Source organism: Lissotriton vulgaris, chromosome 7 (assembly GCF_964263255.1).
Source record: "Lissotriton vulgaris chromosome 7, aLisVul1.2, whole genome shotgun sequence".
NCBI classification, from domain to species: Eukaryota; Metazoa; Chordata; class Amphibia; order Caudata; family Salamandridae; genus Lissotriton; species Lissotriton vulgaris.
Genome location: NC_141695.1, coordinates 960,618,215 through 960,633,367, shown reverse-complemented (window position 1 = coordinate 960,633,367; position 15,153 = coordinate 960,618,215).

Sequence of the window (15,153 nt, the reverse complement as noted above, 5' to 3'; positions counted from 1 at the left end):
TAGCAACAGGAGAATATCCACAGAGCAGAGGAACTAAGCAGTGGGATTTTGTAGTGCACCTGGCATCACAATCCAAACAATTGAGAATGGCAGGAAGACCTTGAGGGCCATATTCGACATCTGCTTAATCTTTTATGCCTGATGAGATTGAGGTGATTTGCACTGGAAAGAGGGTGGAACCTGAGAAGAAGGCAAAAGATTTCATTTTTGTGTTTTGTTTTTATTTGATTTAAAAAGTATTCAGGTTCTGTAGCAGATTTTCCAGGTGCTAGAGTTGTCTAAGGTCATGTTGTTACAACATCATTGAGCCAGGAGAAAAAAATAGGTCTTATGTTGATGGGTACCTCAGACATCCCTGAGGTCAGGAAAAGCTCAATACGGAGGAGGTCACCATAAAAGCTATGTGATAAGAAACTGAATACTCCTTCGGCACTTCAAGTTGAAGCCTGAGATGGAGTTTTTTAGGTTCTAGTCGGAAAGATTGATTAGTGAACCACAAGAAGGCAAAACTCTGCCATGTATTCCTGCAGAGCTGCTAAATTAAAGAGATGAAAAAAACAATTGGCACCACCAATTGCTCAAACTGGACAGCATGGAATACAAGATCAATGTATGTTGTGCAAAGCAAAACATACAAAATTCTGAATAAAATGATGGAAGCATAACACAAAAAATGCAACCAGTTAAAAAAAGTTGATAGATGGATGTTTGTCAAAAGATATTATTAAAAAAGTAGACTACAAAAAAGCAAAAACACTACAAAACACAAAAAACCTCAGAAAAAGCAAACCCTCAATTCAAAATATAGTTCTTTTCAGATCCCCCAACAAATATCAAACAAAGAGCATGTCTCTGCATATTCATAGGTTGTGTATGACTATCAATCACTCCATCACTACCTCTGGTGGGTGTATGCAGTGAGGGTTTGCCACCTGTGGGTGGTTGAGTGCAGGACTCCTGTGACCAACCTCTTTTGTCTATGGCTGTAGGCCAAACTAAATGGGCAACCACAGTGGTTTGGTCACAGGAACTGGTCGTTGGCCAGTCTTTGAGACCAAAATTCTCTGCTCACAGCCTTCAGCCAAGCACAGTGGTGATGGGCCGCCAGCTGTAGGTTTGGCTAAGATTTATCTTCCCTGTACATAGCATTAGGGTAGTCCTTCATAGCTTGTAATAGCCAGATTTAGGTGCTAGAATACTGACCAGAAAAGTCAATTACTACATTTAAATCTGCCTGAATTGCAGTCAGACCAAAAGTAGTGATGACTGATAAGGAGGCTAAAGTTTTTTTTTATTGAATAAGGTTTTGTTTGATTCAATCTAGTGGTGCAAAGAATTAAACTAGTACCACTTTCATTCCAGCGATAAATACATTTTGAATAATCTGGGTACTGCACCAGAGGGTCAGGTATCAATACTGCAGTAGGTGCTGAGGAAGTATTGTCTGTGTGTTTGCAGGGCCCACTGCTCAAGTTGGGTCCTGGAACATAAAAATACTGAAAAAGGGTTTCTCTTTGAAGAATCCTAGTCGAACAGTGAAATTTCCACACCTCTGAAAAAATGACTAAATCCCCATCTCATTTTGGACTTAAACAATTGTCAGCGAGAAACATCAAAAGCTCCAGCAAATCAGTGGGTCTAATCTGCTTCAGGTATCCAGCATTCAGTTCCACAGCTACAGTTTCAGCTGTGTCCCACACAGAGATAATTTTCCGTCTTAAAAAGTGAAAAAAATTTAGACTTAATAAAACTTTCAACATTTCTCTTCAAGAAAGTGACAAAGCCCCTTCTGTAGTGGGACTTAAACAACATTTTTAATTTTTGACTTCCAGTCTTTCATTGTGACCAAAACACTTGGGGGCTGATTCCGATTTGGTAAAATGCCCTCCGAATAGCCATTCGGAGCTTTGTTCCCGTACGAATCGTATGCAGAACCGTACCCGTACGTATGATGTAGTACGATGTGTACCCAAAACAGTTCTCCGTACAAATCGTACCGAAGACCGTACAACTCACTAATCCGTATGAATCCCATTCGGAACGCGCAGTACGCGATGTCCGTACGGATCGAAGCTGCATTTTCCGACCCAGCAAGTACGAATCTTATTGACAACACTCCGTACGACTCTTTTTCTACGGGAGCTTTAAACATCTGTAAAAGCAGATTTCGCCTCGAAATGCATATGAAACTGACCCCCCGGGTTACGGTGCGTACACCCCATGACTGCAGGGGTATGGTGCATTGGGGTACAGTACGTACACCCCTGGATTTCAGTGGTACGGTGCATATGTCCTCGTGCGTACACCCCATGATCGTAGGTGTACAGACCTTACGGGTACGGTTTGTATACCCCAAGGTCGTAGGTGTACATTGCGTACACCCTGTGCGTACACCACTTGATTGTATGTGATAGTGTTGCCCTCCATACGAATTGCTCATACGCGACGTTTAACAAACAAATGACGTACTTATTCCCTGGTCCGGACCGTAATTGCCGGGTCGTACGTCATTTTTACGCATTGTACAGTTCACTGTGCGGGTCGATGTCGTACAGATTTACCCTTCATTTTCGTACGTTTCTCAATGATTCCGACATATTTTCTCGCAATGGATCGTACTACACGATTCGTATGGAAATGGCTACAAATACGAATCGACCCCTTGGTGTATTTGGCCGAGGCTCCATCATGGTCAGTCTGAAATTTCACTTGGGTCCTGATCTACCACAACTATCGTCTTATAGTGGGTGCTTTACTTTACTTGGTACTTTTTTCTATAATTCTTTAAAAATTCCTATTGTGCTCTTAATTATTCTCTTTATTTTAGAATTTGTTGTGGAGATATGTTGTATTTTGGGTAAAGTAAATTACTATTTATGCACTGCTTAAATACTTTACACATTGTCTTTGGTTTAAGCCTGAAAGCTTTGTGTCACATTACCGGGGTTTGAGCACAGATTAATTTTCATTAATCTGTCTGGCATCTAGCAGGTGGTGGCCTTATCCTTTGAGGTGGACACTTGTAGACCCCAAATAATAATCCAATTTCCTACAACAGAGGTCAGTAGGAGAAAGCACACAGCTAGGATTGATTTCATGTAGTTTAATCAGTTTTGTAAGAAGTGAGAAGTGAAGATGTGAAAACAGAAGCATATTTGTCCATTATCTGAGAATTTGTGGTAGGAAATTTTGACTCTCAGGTGTTTAGTTCAGAGAGAATCATGATGTTATTAAAGACAAGAGACTACAGTCATGTATAAAACTATTATTCACCATTTCTCTGCAGCAAATCCTTCAAAGTACCAAGAATTAGAAGTTTACATTCTTAAAACTTGAGGTTACAGTATACATCCTGTCCAAACAGGAGCCACAATCCTAGTCAGGGTAAATCAGATACGCAACCTAAACTAACCACTGCTCACCCTCTGATAGCTTGGCACAGTGTAGTCAGGCTTAACTTAAGAGGTAATGTGCAAAGTAATTGTGCGCACTTTTATTACAGTAACACAGTGAAAACACCACAAAAAGACTCCACACCAGTTTGGAGAAATAGAGAATATCTGAATAAAACAAGAGCAAAACAACAAAGACTCAATAAGTAGAACTTGAGATATGCATTTATAAAGATTTAATGCCAAAACAGTGCTTAGAAGTTATTTGCCTTCAAAAGGATTCTTGAGGTCACGAGGGACAAGTGAGGATCCAAATCTCAGGCTTACCGCTATGGAGGGCAGGCCGGCAACAGTACATTGTATAGTGAAAGCACAATGCGTTATTCTTTCCCATGCAGTTGGATTGATGCATCGTAGTCGAGCCTTGAAAATGGTGTTGAAGGATGGGCACTGCAACGCCGTTTAGCCTCGCATATGGTATTGAAGGATCAGTTCTTCATCACTGTTGAACCTCGCAGTTAGGACAATGCATCATCGGCTAGCCACGCAAGGATGTCCTCAGATGAGATAGCTTCAGGACCCACTTCTGAGGCCCAAGAATGGAGGGGGCACCCAGGAAATGCTAGGATTCACAGATTACGAAATCCAGCAGCACCGGCAGATTTGAAAGAAGTCTTTTGTCCCCCCGAGATTACAGAAAACAGGAGGCAAGCCAACAAGTCCTTGGAGAATCTTGAATTCTAGTTAGAAGAGAGCAGGCCCAGTCCCTCTCACTACCAGGCAAGAAGCAGCAAACAGCAGGTCAATACTACAGAGCAGGTAGCAAAGTAGCAGTCCCTACTATAGCAGAGCAATCAGCAGGCCAACAGAGCAATACAGGTAGAAAAGTGGCAGTCCTCCAACAGCACAGAAGCTCGTCTTTCAGGCAGAATGTCCTTGGCTCCAGCAAAGCTCTGATCTGGTGTTGTCCAGGGTCCAGTACGTATACCCAAATGTGCTGATGAAGTGGGAGAGATATGAAAGAGACCGATAAAGATCACAAGGTCCCAGCACTGGCTCCACACTCTCTACAGGGGGTATGCAGCTCTTTGTGTTGGGACAAGCACAGCCCTATTCAGGTGCAAATATCAGCTCATCCCTCCCAATCTACCCCAAGAAGATCCATCAGCATGGTAATGGGCCATTAGGAGGATGCAAATGTCACACCCCTTTAGACAGTCCCTTTCTGGGACTTTCTAAAGGGAATGCACAAAGCTCAGCTTTCACCCAACCCAGACTTGTTTTCAGAGTCAAGCAGAAGCACAGAATAGTTAAAGTAAGAAAATGCCATCTTCTAAAAATGACATTTTCAGACTTACATTATAAAATCCCGCTTTACCATAAATTGTGATTCTAAATTTTGAGGCCAGAGACACCAAACTCCAAATATCTACATTTTCCCATTTGGAAATTACACTTACAAGATGTTTTAAGGCAATACCAATGTTGACCTATTGGAGAGATACGCCTTGCAGTAGTGAAAAATGAATTACGCAGTTTTTCACTACCAGGACATGTATATATATAGTAGTATATATCCTACTCTTTAAATATACTGCACCCTGCCCATAGGGCTGCCTAGGGTCTACCTTAGGGGTAATGTATGTGTAATAAAAAGGAAGGTTTGGATCTGGTAAGTAGGTTAGCTTTCCAGGTTGACATGGCAGTTTAAAATTGAACACAAAAAGGCTCTGCAATGGCAGGCCGGAGCCTTGTCTATAGGGCTACTGAGTGGGTTTCAATCAGTGATGCAGGTCCATTAGTAGCATTTAATTTACAAGCCCTGGGCACATATAGTGCACTCTACTAGGGATTTATAGGTAAATCAGATATTCCAATTGTGGATAAGCCAATCTTACCATGTTTTGAGTACTGAGCATATGCACTTTAGCACTGGTTAGCAATGGCAACGTGTCCAGAATCCCACAGCCAGCAAAAATGATGTCAGCAAAACAGGAGATCAGTATGCAAAAAAGTCATGGTAAACCATGCTAAGGATATCACTAATATACATGAACACACAATATTAAACAACTCTGCAGTCCCACATATGACCCTTTACCGCCATCTTCCTGCTCTTTTGTTTTGCTGTATCTCAACAGATATTTAGTATTTCATTGTGCTGTCATTTTATATATTTTACAAATTGAAGGAGTATGTGGTTAGAATTATTATTGAATGTTAGGAGAGATGAGCCTGTTCACAGGTTATGTTTGGTTAGTAGTTTCTTTGGTAGTGGTGTTATATCATAAAGTTGTATTTTTTACTGATATAAATGAGGATTTCTAAGTTGGTTAGGAGGTTCTAGGCTTAGCTGTGTTTAAGTAATGAAAGTTTCTTAAGGAATGAGGTAATATTATTGTATTATAATTAGCTTTAGGGCCTTAAATTGAAGTGTAGTTCCTATATTCCCAATAGGCTCTGTGCATTGGAATAATATACAGTATAGATTTGACATAGGACTGAGGTCAGTATGTCTCTATTGAGTACATTAAACTTAATTGTGTTTGCCAGCTAACTCAGAGGTCACTATAAACTTTCTCGAATAAACAAGAAGGGATTAGTCTCTGACAACTGCATAAACATGACCACTTTGTTTCCATTTAAAGTTGGAATAATATCTTCAGAGTCGTGGAAACAATAGATAACTATTTCACTCAATCAATCGTGCATGCTTCGTTTCTACAGAATTGCACAGAAATAGAGAAACAGGCGTTTCAATAAAAAGGGTTTATTGAACAGTCTTATTCCTCATGCAAGAGATATGAACTGCTACAATCGTTAGACATAATGCCAAGTATAATGCGTACAGCGCAAACAGTGATATAAAAAAAATACTGTAATAGCATTGTCTGTTGCTATGACTAATATAAAAAAACATACATAAATAACACAGGATAAAATACTCAACTGGTGCTTCTAAAATACACCTACCCCAGTGTACCTGACCTTGGTCTAATACGAAAGAAGTAGGTGCTGGTTTACCATAGGTTTAGTTTGCCAAGAATTGCCAAAGGTTTCTCTAGGTTCTAATCAGCTCCATACCTTAGAATGAGAGAGGTTGGTATCTCTTTCCCAGGACTAGATTTCCCAACACCCCACAAGGGGAGTCAGAAACACTGGAGCTGGATTCTCGGCAGGAGGATAACAGTGCTTCAGCTGAAGAGTTGGCTTCCTTCGGCACTTGCTGTAGCGAACTGCATCGTGCAAGTAGGTAGTTGAACTGCAACGAACCACACCGTGCTTTGCCATAAAAAGTGAAGGTATTTTTATACCTTGAAGGTGTTTAGGAATGCCAGTATTGACGTAAAAGTCTGACATATAAACATCATGAATGAACCTCTAAGGAATAGATGTTCATGCATATTAAATGAGTTCTTTAGAGAAATCAATATTCAAGTAAGGGGAAGTCCCTAACGGCTTAAGAGTCTGGTTTTCCAAGAAGTCGTCGTGACGTAGATGAACTGATGTAAGTGGCCATGCCTGCATTTGGGTAGCATGGGCTATGCCTAAACAAGGACTGGATTTCTATGCCTATTTAAGGGCAATGTGAATTGTACCTATATAAGTGCATGAATCGTGAAATTCATACAGAATCTGTAATCGCACACAACAAGATATTGCGATTGTTAATATGGTATGGTAAAATGAGCATAAGCGTGCATGTCATTCGAGGTGGCATTTGAAGCTAATTGAGCACAAGCGTGCATGCCAGTATAAGGAACAGTTGGCTTCAGTTTGTGGACATAAATACTGCCAGCTATCTTTTAAGTGGAGTTCTTGTTTCTAGGGGAGCTCGGATTCCTTTTTGTCATCGCTTGGAGACATACTTGTGTCTTGTCACAGATGGCTGCTTGAGCAGAATAAAATGTCATTTGGTGACTTCGACTAGTTTGTTAAAAGTTACATTAATTCAAATGAAAGCCAGGAACTTTGATGGTTTAGGAGTTTTAAAGCTAAAAGGAATTAACAAATAATTAACTGATTAGTTATTTGTTTGAAATATTGGGAGTTTAAAGTTACATATATAACCTGACTGAAAATATTCATATGAAGGAAAAGGATGAGGCAAATAAAGAGGGATAGAACTAGAAACAGTAAAAGAGTCAGTTAGATAATTTTTGAAGAAACGTCAAATGAATGGGAACTCTATGGAAGAGAGAAGTTCTAATCTTTCTCAGAAGAAGCGGAAAGGGTGAACAGAGTCCCAGGAAGAAAAAAAAATAAAGTGAGTAATTTTTTTTATTGTTTATAGTTAATTAAAACCTTTGCAATTTTGTTGCATAAAAACACATGGTTTTAAGGATAAAATGTACAAACTGATGGATAGTTAAAAGGAAAAGTTTCTGAGATGTCTGTGTAAGTAATATTATTATAAATTAGATTACAATGTCTCTGTTCGTTGCACTTCACACTTCGGTTTTGTGCATTTATCTCTCCTTTTTCTCAGTGTTCAGGATTAACTGCGATGCCTTTTGACAAAATCTGGCGGCCCTACAAGCTATCTGCAGTTGATAGCTGTTCAGTGCATGACGGCCGGGCGGCATGATCTGATTTGAAAAAGACGAAATATGTGAAGTAGGTAATTGCGTCTCAAGCTCGTCAAAGACGGACAAATGCACAATGTATGCATCAGTGATTCTTCCATTTGGCCACATAGTATGCAAGCAGAAGTCGGCCAAGTTTGTTTCCATGCGGGTGTCTGGTCTTTTAAAATGAAGGATCCCAGCCGTAATCTTAGTAGTGTTTTTTGGGTGGCTGGGGTTATATGGTTGACTTAGTAAGGTTGCGGCTCCATTTTCTCACATGTGGCCAGCACCATCCAACTGTGTTTTTTCTTCTCTAATGCGGCTTTATGTATTATCCATGATCTTTGCTTTGCAGCCCCATTGGCTGCTTTTTTGAAAGACGCAAAAGTTTGGTTGGTGTTCCATGCCTTTTCCATTTTGAGGTTTAACAGTGCATCCTCCAATACTGTTTTCCAAGTGTTTTTCGCCTTTGTCTGGTTGTTCATCTTAATCCAACAGAGACCCATGAGCGTGTCCTCTTGTGCTGCCCTTAATTTCCAACCTGTTTTTAATGCGGCCGCTTGTCTAACTTGATGCTGATTTAATAGACCAAATTCCAAACGAACCTGCGATTGGGATACGAACCTCGGGATCTGAAAGATGTATTTAAACAGCTCTGATTGTTGTGTATTTAAGAAATTAGCGTCTTTTCCCCTATACAATTCCGACCCGTATGTTAAGGATGGTAAAAACTGTGCCGCAATTACTTTCAACAGGTGTGAATTGGATGGGCATTTCAGTTTCGTTTTTAATACATTTAGGGCGAACCGTAGTTTGTTTGCCTGAGCTTTTCTATATGATTGATGATCTTTCAGAGTCCACCCGGCATCCACTACCACTCCCAGGTATTTGTAGGAGAGGGTCTGCTCTATTGAGTTGCCTGCGATATGCCATTTAAAAGATTTCCTCCCTTGCCGTGAGGCGAAACAGACGATCTTTTTTTTTGCAGTTGATTTGTAAATCTTGTGCACCAATGTACTCATGGAGCTTCGCAATGGAACGTTGTAGGCCCAACGGGGTCTGACTGCAAAGTACGATGTCATCTGCGTGCTGTATGCTCCTAATTTTGTGGTGAGCAAGCTTCGGTGGATCACTTTGTGTCTACGAGATGCACTTGTCCAGGTCTGCGGTGAAGATGTTAAAAAGAGTTGGTGCCAATACACAGCCCTGCTTGAGGCCTATGTAAGTGGGGATTTTTTCTGTTGTTCTATCACCGTTGCCTAGTTTTATTCTAACCCAGGTAGATGAATATAGGTTTATGATGGCCTGCAACAGCTTTGATGGTATTTCCCAGTTGGCCATCTTTTGCTATAGTGCCTCCCTCGGAACTGTGTCGAATGCCGCTTTGAGATCTACGAAGCATGTGTACAGCTTGGTTGACTTTTCCCTTGCTTTATCCACCAAGAGGTTTAACGCCAGCAGGTTGCATGATGTATTGGTTCCCGGCCTAAAGCCCATCTGCGTAATCTGCAGAATCTTATTTGCACTGACCCAGTCTTCCGAGTCCCTCAGGAGGTTCGAGGCATAGATTTTGGCCTCGACATCTATAACCGCAATGAGGCAGTAATTGGCTGGATCGGACCTTGTGCCTGCCTTGAAGATTGGATGTAAAATGCTGCCTCTCCATGATTGGGGAATACTCCCAGTCTGGAATGCATTGTTGTACAGTGGGGTAAGATATTCTGCCCAAAAGGCTTGATCTTGTTTAAACAGTCCATTCGGTAGACCGTTTGGGCCTGAAGCACCTTTGGACCTCAAGTTTTTTAGTACCATAACTACTTGTGATGGCGTTATCCAATTTTCAACGAATTGTGGATCTACTTTTTGGTTTTTGTTTTGATGAAGGGTCTGCTGGTCTGGCCTTTGTGCTGGAGTGTTGTTGCTTTGTGATTGCTCCAAGTGCTGGATCCAATCTTTCTCAAGTATGTTTGCGTTGAAAACCTGGGCCGCTCCGTTTACAACTTTGTTGATTTGTGCCCAGAATTTCCTGTTGTTATTTGATTTGCTAGAAGCTAATAGTGATTGCCAGATTTCTGTTTGGTGTTTTGATTTTTCCAACCAAACATCTTTTTTATATTTTTGCCTTAGTTTGTAGATTTGTCTGGCAGTGTCTTCTCCCTTTGTCTTAGCTATTGCTTGTAGCTTTCTGATTTCTTGATTTAGGATCCTTTTCTTGCTCACTAAGGAGCCCAGAGACGTTTGAGGTGCTTTGCTTGATTTCCTTTTGTGACTGAAGGTTTGATAACCAAATCTCTCAGTTAGTCTTGTAGTCAATCTTTCCCAATTTTCCAGGTGAGTGGATGTATCTTCTTCGGTCGCTTCTATGTGGACACTTTTCACGTACGTCATTATCTCTTTGGTGTTTGTTTCCATTCCACACTAGTCTTTTGAGGTTATAGAGGCTTGGAGATTTGGTCAGGGCTTTGCATGCTGGGGCCCTTTTGTGTTGGACACTGAATTCGAAAACTTGCAGACTAAGATCACTCTCCAATTTGTGGATTATTTTGTAAGTGACTATGGTTTGTAGGACCTCTAGATCCACGATGGTATAGTCAAGCACTGATTGGACCAGTTTGGCTGTTCTAGTTGAGGATGCTGGTTGATCTTGTGAAAAACGGCCGTTCAAAGCGATCATTCCGACCTGAGCAAACATTGTTGTCCTGTATCGATGGTAACGTGGGTCCAAGGGATTCCAGTGTTCAGGTAGATCGATAGACCTCCGGCTGCCCTTCCCAAAAGGCCTCTTTTGTTGGTGTGTAGTTGGATTTCCTTGAAACCATCTATATGCTGGGAAGGCGCTAACCAAGTTTCTTGGAGTAGAAGGATGTCGAATTGTTTTAGGAATGACATTAATTCTACATCATTGGTTTTACCCCCCCAGACCATTGATATTCCACGAGCAGGCTTTCAGAGTCGGTTTTCATGCTTCCACCACCCTTGCATCCGGTGTATTTTGTGTTGGGATTAGAATTTTCCGACATTCTTTGAATCCCCCTGACTGGCCTTAATGGATGATTCATAAATTGGCCCAAGAAAGAAAGCATACAAATGAACCAAAGACTTTTGGGATGTCTGACGTAAGAGGAGATGCGATCCTTAGCGACTCACAAAACAATGGTGTCCTAGGCAGCACATAAGGATGGCAGGCAATCCCTTTCAATGAGAGGGTATTGTAACATACTTGGAGTCAGGAGGATACTGAGAGGTATATGGATAAATATATATCCTCGATCCAAGTAATGATGATTACTTGATTAATGAGTATACAGACAGTGAGAATACGAAGGGTAATATTAAAATGGTGGTTAAGGATCCTATGGATCAGAATCTTTTTGAACTGAGGGACATTCGACTCCCGCAAAGTTCAGATTGGTTGACCCTTGATCATGTGTCAGAATATACTAAGTCCTGGATAAGAAGATCATTAGAAAAAGAAGGGAGGACTGTCATAGGGATGGGGGTTCACTCACTTTAATTGATTAAAAGGAGACTATATGTTAGAAATTGGGTTGGTGGATGGCTGGGTTGTTAGCCCTGGTCAGGCACCAGCTACAATTCTAGTCAGGGTATAGCACAAGTAATCCCAAATTAACATGTGCGCACCACCTGGTAGCTTGGCACAAATCAGTCAGGCTTAACTTGGAGGCAATGTGTAAAGTATTTGGTCAAACTTCAAACAGTAAAACAGAGAAAACAGCACACAAAAAGATACCACACCAGGTTGGAAAAATAGATATGGATTTTATAAATTAAACAACACCAAATTGAAAAAAATCCAATTAGAAAAACCAGAAATATTGAATCTGAAAGTTTATAGTGGGAAATAGTGCCAAAAAGCACAAAGGATTATTAGAAGTATGTTACTGCGCCGGACTAAGACAAAGCCACAGGTTCAGGTTGACTGTGATGGAGTGTGGGGTGGCTTCGGAGACCCAGTTAGGTCCACTGAACAGAGTGCCTTAATCTTGGCTGAGGAGCATTGCCTAGATCCACGGCAAAGATGTGTCACGCAGCAGAGTCGATTTTTAGGTTTCGAAATGCAACAAGGCTGTGTAGCGAGGTCCTGTTGTGCTGAAGTCACGGATCCTGTCTACGGCGCTTGTGACGTGTAGTCCGGTGCCGTGGATGTGATGCGCAGTTGAGGTGAAGCGTCAGTTCCCATGAGTGAGGAAGCTGTGATGTGGAGTTTCGGCATTGTTGTCGAGCCTGCCATCGACAAGAAATGCGAGGCTCTGCACTGTGGAAAGTGTTGCGCAGTGATTGTTCCAGAGGCGATGTATAGGTCCCAAGATGCAGGCTGCTGAGCGAGGCAAGTCCAATCTCCGCAGCTGCCATAATGCGTTGGTTTTGTTCGGAGATGCGCTGCTCAGCCGAGGAGTTACATCAGTGCTCGGGATGTGTTGCTCAGCAGAGATGATGTCTCAGTTCCACTGGCAAGCACCTTTGGCTCACTTCCAAGGGACCATGACTGGGGTGGCACTACTGGGCAGGGTAGACTCAGAGAAGGCAGAGTCCAGGTGCAGGTGGTTGGGAGCCTGTTATGTCCCTAAAGTCACTCTGTGTTCTGGGTTTGAGAGATGCAGTTCCAGTCCTTATCACCCAAGAGGGAAGGAGGCAACATATCTACACAATAGCAGTCCAGCAGAGTGGAGTCCAGCAGAGTGGCAGTCCTTCAGTAGCACAGCAGTTCCTTCTTCCTGCAGAGCATCCACAGGTCCAGAGGTGTGCTGAAGTAGTGGTGTCTGAGGTCCTTCTTTCATACACAGTTTTGCCTTTGAAGTGGACAGATGCTTCTAGACGCATGCCTTTTGAATTGCACACATGCCCTCCATTTCCTACCCTGTCTCCAGACTAACAACAGGGCGTATCCCTTTGTGGGGGGACAGGACACAGCCTATTTAGTTGTAAGTGATGCTGGGCCCAGCTCCTCCCTCACATCCTGTCAGTGATGGCCTTCTCAGTCTCCCCTAAGCTCCCATTGTGTGTGGTTGTCTAGAAGAAATATAAAAAACCCAACTGTCGACTATAACTAGTCATATGACCAGACACAAGCTGCAGGCACAAAATTGCTAGGGCAAGAAAATGCCAACTTTCTAAGAGTGTCTTTTTCAGAATTGCAATTTATACTCTGACTTCACCATAAGCTAAGATTTTAAATTATGACTACAAAGACACACAACTTGAATCACATATATCTTCCCACTTGGAAATTACATGTATAAACTGTAATAAATGAATCCCAATGTTCTCCTACTAGAGATATAGGCCCTGCCGTAGTAAACAAATTAATGTATTAGTTTTTCACTACCAGGACATGTACGTTGCTTTTTAAATACATTTCACCCTGACCTCTGGACTGTCCTGGGCCTTCGCTGTGTTTGACTTATCTGTTTTGTTGTTTTTTTATATTTAACAAGCTTTCCAGCAACAAAAATTGCAAAGGGTAAAATACAATCATTACATGTGAAATATCAATTGGCGAGTATATTAACAACGCAGCCAAAAAGAAAGCTGTTTCTGGGAAGGCGATAAAGGAAGATAAATCAAATAAATTGTACATCATACAACTGGGAGCCGAGTAACATTGCATAATAATATAAAATAATCTAAAAGATTGAAATAACTAGAGGATAAATATAGTGGCAAAAACTAATGAAAAAAAACCCAGAGAAAACAATTCATAGATGCTTAAAGTTTTCAGAGCAATTGAGAAATTCCTGTCGAGTTGCAAAGTTATTCAAATAAGAAGTTAATGGTAACCAAAATAAATCTCTGTACAAGCTGTTTACATGAAGAAGCAAATGCAACATCTAATCTATGACAGTGACACACATTATTACACCAAGCTTTATGTTGTATAGTAGCTGTTCTGCTGTAAAGAAGACTCTTGAGGCGGAAGTAAGTAGTAGTAGTCTTTATTCTGTCACCCACTCTCCAGACTGCCTGAAGGGTCTGAACATTCCAAAGCAGACTCCAGTGGACCACACCACCAGGTAAGGGTACAGGGGGGTGTGCAGAATGTACCACTATTTTTACAAGAAGGTGTAAGAGATTCCAACACTTTAATTAGAAGAACATTTCCAATTTAATGTCATTTGTTGAAAAGTTAAAGCTAGCATGAGGTCAAATAAACCATGTTTACAGGAAGATAATCCCAAAATATCAGATAGACTACAGAGAAAAAGTAATACATTGTGCATGGGACATTGTAAATTAAAAATGAACAAAATATGGGACCAAACTGTTTTCCAAAACGAGGCGCTACGGGGGCAAAGAAAAAGAAGATGCATCAAATCCGCAAAATGATGACCACAAGACCAACATAATGAGTTATTTGTGCGTGAAAAGGTGGCAAGAGATACCAGTGTGTAATATAATCTTTGATATAAACAAAACATGGTTTGAGTAGAGGATTCAGATCTAGGGATTTTTAATGATCTAAACCAAATCCTGTCCCAGAAACCAATGTTCCAAACACATCTCAAGACAGCCTCCCAAGCAAGTACCAATTTAATTTTAATGCTTTAATGCTTTCAGGGTTTGGAGCTGACAAATAATTATAAATCAAAGCAGCTTTTGGGAAGATAGTAAGTATCTTGAGCAGGGAGTCCTCCGAAGAGATATCGGCAGATGCTGGGAGTGAAAACAACGCGTCCAGAATTACCTCCAAAAGAATTGAGTGCTTATACCAAAAAGAATGAGGATAACAAAAAGTAGCATAAAATTAAGGAAAAGAACAAGGTGTCATACCATCAAACAAATCCTGGCCCTAAATTATGCCTCTAAGTCTCCATGCCTTCCAATAATTTGGTCTATTATTAAGAGTGATAAGATGATTATACCATAAGGGAGATTGGAGAAAATCTCTAAAAAGAACTCTGTAGTAATAGTGGGGACACAACAAAGAGCAGGTATGCTTAAATAGGGGGAGAGCGGTAACAGTAGTCTTTGAGAAAAATCAACAGCTTCTTTTACAGAAAAAAGTGTAAATAAAGAGTGCCCAATAAAACACCATGAGGGTAAAAAGAGAGAGGAATGAGAAAGGAACCATTTCAAAGCCTTCTGAAGACTAAAAGCTTTATGGTAAAGTCAAACGTCAGAAAGGGCACACCTCTATTGGATTTAGATTTCCTAGGATATGCTAAGGTTTTTTA